The 4,529-nt window shown below is 38.5% G+C and overlaps 1 protein-coding gene across 1 annotated transcript in view; it reads right to left on the reverse strand.

Annotated features, from left to right (window-relative positions):
- LOC110458139 (amyotrophic lateral sclerosis 2 chromosomal region candidate gene 12 protein-like) overlaps positions 1-4,529 on the reverse strand; it is a 46,926-nt gene extending 42,397 nt beyond the window's left edge. The window contains exon 1 of the mRNA XM_021509726.1: positions 4,448-4,529. The gene's annotated coding sequence lies outside the window, so the exon portion shown is untranslated. The remainder of the gene's footprint in view (positions 1-4,447) is intronic.

A 4,529-nucleotide genomic window follows, 5' to 3' on the forward strand; every position in this document is an offset into this window, starting at 1 on the left:
AATATCTGAGCTCATTAACTGAAGTATTTTTACCGGAAGTTGCGTGTAGCATGCATGACCTACAGTCAAGTAGCAGTTCCCGATTGAGATAAACAGGGTGCATTTTCAATAAGAATACGACGTTGTGATAAGATCATATGTTCTACAAAGGAAAGGAATGATATTTACAAGCCATTCAAGTGCATTTGAGTCCAAAGTTACGCATAATAAAGACAGTAGGTCCGGTATATGATTCAATTTAGTACCAGTGGGTACCGCTAGAGGCGTCGGTGTAAAAACGACATTTATGAATATCTTGAGCTCATTAACGAAAGTAATACCAATAGCTGGCAGCTAACGCCTTAGCTAAAAATTAACTTGGATTAAGAAATAAGAACCGACTTGTTTTTAAAAAGTGCTGAGTTCACCAAGTCCCGAAAAATAAAGTGCTGAGGTGTCCAAGAACTGACTTTACCAAATGCTGATACGTCTATGATTCATTGATTGTACTTCATGCTACATACATCCTGGGTCAGAGGCTCACACTAGTCCAAAATAAGTAATGAAAGTCAGGTAGTTCATTGCCTCAAACTAGAAATATATGGCGTAATCGGCACTTCCACATTAAGACCCCCTAGCTAGCTAGCTGAATAAACCGTTTTGTACGTGTTGTAAAATAAATAAGTTATATATTCTTTATACCCTAAAAATATACAGGTAGATCATTCTGTATTGGGCCGTGGCGGTTTGGCAAGTACGCATTACTTTTTTTCCAAAGCACAGATCAAATGTACAGGCTGAGATTTTCTTATTCATTCTGTATCTGTATATGTACGTTGAACGACCACTTCTGGCATATAATCAACGGAAGGGAACAGCGCATGGAGGTTTTTAGTCCGAGTGGAAACAAGATTTGAAGATCTCCACAGATTTCACAAGAACTTGTTCGTCCTGAAGATGGTTCCAGTCTATTATAGTCCTTGGGAAAAAAGAGTTCCTGAGTGTTTCTGTTTTCGCAGCAATAGTTTGAAAACAGCGGCTATTGTTTGTAACACTATTTTCAACGATATTTGTTGAGATAAAGGTGTCAAAATGCCTTGCTGTCACTTTGCGTTCAATACTCACTGGTTTTAAATAGGGCTTAGTTGGTATAGCTGGTACCAACCACTCCACCACCTTGAACAGGAAGGTCAGACGTAGCTCCTTTCTGCGTTGTTGTAATGTTTGCAGGTCCAAGTCCCTGAGCATGTTGGCGACGCATCCAGGATATCTTGTTCTGTGTTCGCGCGAGATAAATCGAGCAGCCTTCCTTTGAATCCTTTCCAGCTTGTCAATATCCGACTGTAGGAATGGGTCCCATATGATGGCTCCATATTCCAGTGTTGATCTGACAAATGAGATGTAGGATGATTTCCGTGTGTTTTGGCTGGGCAGTGGTAGAGGTTCCGCCTAACAAAGCCTAGGGTATAACTAGATTATTTACAGATTTTGTCAATGTGGGTTCCCCATCGGAGATCAGACGAGATTGTGATGCCAAGGTAGGGGCTAGTCGGAACTCCTTTGAGGATAGTGTTATTCAGTTGGTAGTAGTTAGATGACTTCTGCTTGATGGTTAGGATATAACACTTGCTGGCATTGAAACGCATGCCCCACCACTGCTCGGCCCAAAACTCAAGATTTTTAGGTCTTGCTGGAGGGTGATGTGGTCCTGGTGGGTGCGTATGATCCTGTATAGCAGGCAGTCATCTGCGAATAGGCGTACTTGAGACTTGACGGCATCAGGCAAGTCGTTGATGTGGCACAGAAATAATAGAGGGCCTAGGACTGTTCCCTGGGGTACTCCAGAGGCAACAGGGACTTCTCTTGAGGATTCACCTTCAACTACTACCTTCATGTGCCTTTGGCAGAGAAATGACCTGATCCATCGATGTCAATTTCCACGTACGCCGTACAAGTCCAGCTTATGCAGCAACCTTCTATGGGGCACCGTATTGAATGCCTTAGAAAAGTCCAATATGGCGATGTCAGTCTGTGAACCTTGGTCAAAGTTGGAAACAAGGTCGTATATGGTGACAGCAAGCTGGGTTTCACATGAATAACCAGCACGGAAGCCATGATTGAGAGGTGACAGAACTGCGTGCTGGTCAAAGTGGTTGAGCAAATGATGACAGACTATGTGTTCGAGGATCTTGCTGAGAACAGAGGTCAACGATACAGGACGATAGTTCACTGGTGCATGACGATCTCCCTTCTTGAACACAGGGGCCCCGTTCGCATTCAGCCAGTCTTGGGGGAAATTCCCGAGTCCAGTGACCTCTGGAATATCATAGAGACTCCAGGTGCAAGTTGGGGTACGTACTCCTTAAATACCATGTTCGGGAGTCCATCAGGTCCAGGGGCTTTCGATGTTTGTATATTGAGTAGCATTCAGTAAATTTATACAAACAAGAGACATACAGAGCAGTACACATACTGTATTTATGTAAACAGCTTATCATTAATAGAGGGCAGAGCTCTCTCACGGGCCCGAAGGGCCCGTGAGAGCGAAGCTCTCCCTATAGGTAACACGTATGTAAGAAAAATAAAGATTATTCACAATACCTATGGAACTGAAAAACTTGTCTTAACATGGCCGCCAGTCGCACGCGCTGTAGTCTCCGCCATCTTGATCTCGAAACAAGTTCTCGTTTTCCGAATCTCGAACAAACGTTACATTTTTGTAAGATTTAAAACTTATATCTAACTAAAGGATACTTAAATATTTGATATGGTTAAAGATGTAAATTCTGTTGACATAACGTTACCGGCTACATTGCTCTAGTTCTGAATGGTCGAAAATTATTGTATCGGCAGTGTAGTCTCGTTCAATCAGACGCTTGCGCAGACAACAAGAGTCTGGTTGAACGAGACTATCACGCAGAGTTACGGTCCTTGCACTCCCTACGACAACTCTGGGTAGAGATTGCAGTGGTATATATTTAGAAAACGGAATATCAACAAAACAACGTGCTGGTTGTCAACAAAAAGGGAGTTTATCACAGTGAAGCAAAATGAAAGGATAAAAAAACATACAAGTATTTTCATGAGAATTTTTTTATTGATATTTTGCATGAAAAAAATAGACTGAAGAAAAAAATTGAATCCATACTGTAACATTTTCATTTTTGATTACTATCTCACAGCTATTTTTTATTCATAACAGAAAATCTGCTGTTTTACAAATCTGCACGATTAAAAAAAATATATACAGTTTTATGTGCTGAACTGATTCAATTTCTAATTGAGGAAACAATACATTTTCTCTATTGCTAAAACTATACATAAAGCAGAGACATATAAAGCATATAGTCAGTAAGTTGCTGAAACAAATGTATTCATCCACAATATATATATGATATATAGATCTATTGACTCTCTTGGCTGCAATGATGGGTATTGAAAAATGACAAAAATTGTGATTTCGCATATGCTTCTTATTTTAATAGAAACTTCATATAAATCCAGTTTTTATAGCATTGAACAAATTAATTTTTACACATAAAAAGCACAAAAATTGTAAAATACTTTGCATAAATTATCTCTGGATGCAATATTTATAAATCATTGAAGTTAAGTTTAAAGTAATCCAAAGGGCTCATTTGTAATGAGATATATATACATATATATATATATATATCTTTTCGTGGATATCAGATAACTATGCTTTTATACATGATTAACAATATCCTTCCTAATATGTTTTATTTCAATGTCTTTGTAGAGTATGCTGCACTTGATTTTTGCAATGGATTCAAGAGGTGCAAATTTAAATACTTATATAGTCTAATGAACCTTTCGCATTCTCACATTAATGTCATGTCATCATACGCCTAGGCGGAAAACTTTAAGATATCAAACATATTGTCAGTCAAAAAGAAATCAAGAAAGGAAACTTGACTGTTATATACACTGTATAGTTATACATGTAGGTCTGATTTAGTAATTTAACACATCACGCAATGCTTGAAAGAGTACAGTACCGATATTCCGATACATTTACAGTACAACCTGGCTCCGCCCTCACTAACGGCCGTGCCGTAAAACATATTACATCCATGATGTTAATGCGGATGTAATAAGGTCGAGGAAAAGCGTAAATATGTAAACAGTATAGTAAACTATATATATATCAACATGATCAAGGTCCCTGTAATTCTTCCAATACTTAGTCAGAACAACAACTTGATATATCAAGAAACTCGAAGGTGGTTAAACGGTTCGATGTGTTTATCAAAGAACTTGTCAACCAAGCGATGCAATAACATTTTGATAAAAAAAAAGTATGAACGCCAACTGAGAAAGTCTAAAACTGGGACCTATTTAAATGACGTTTAACCGCATACATATAAACAATACGTAATCGGAGCTTAAATAGACTAAATGTGTCACTATTTTGTAGGTCGTTTAAACTAGCCAAGAAGCAACTTACCTTTCCTTGTTACTTTTTTTATTTATGGATACACAAAATCTTCCAAAACAGTAGCCATGTTTGTTTCCAGGTACGCTTCATC

Source organism: Mizuhopecten yessoensis, unplaced genomic scaffold, assembly GCF_002113885.1.
Source record: "Mizuhopecten yessoensis strain PY_sf001 unplaced genomic scaffold, ASM211388v2 scaffold9433, whole genome shotgun sequence".
In the NCBI taxonomy this organism is placed as follows: domain Eukaryota; kingdom Metazoa; phylum Mollusca; class Bivalvia; order Pectinida; family Pectinidae; genus Mizuhopecten; species Mizuhopecten yessoensis.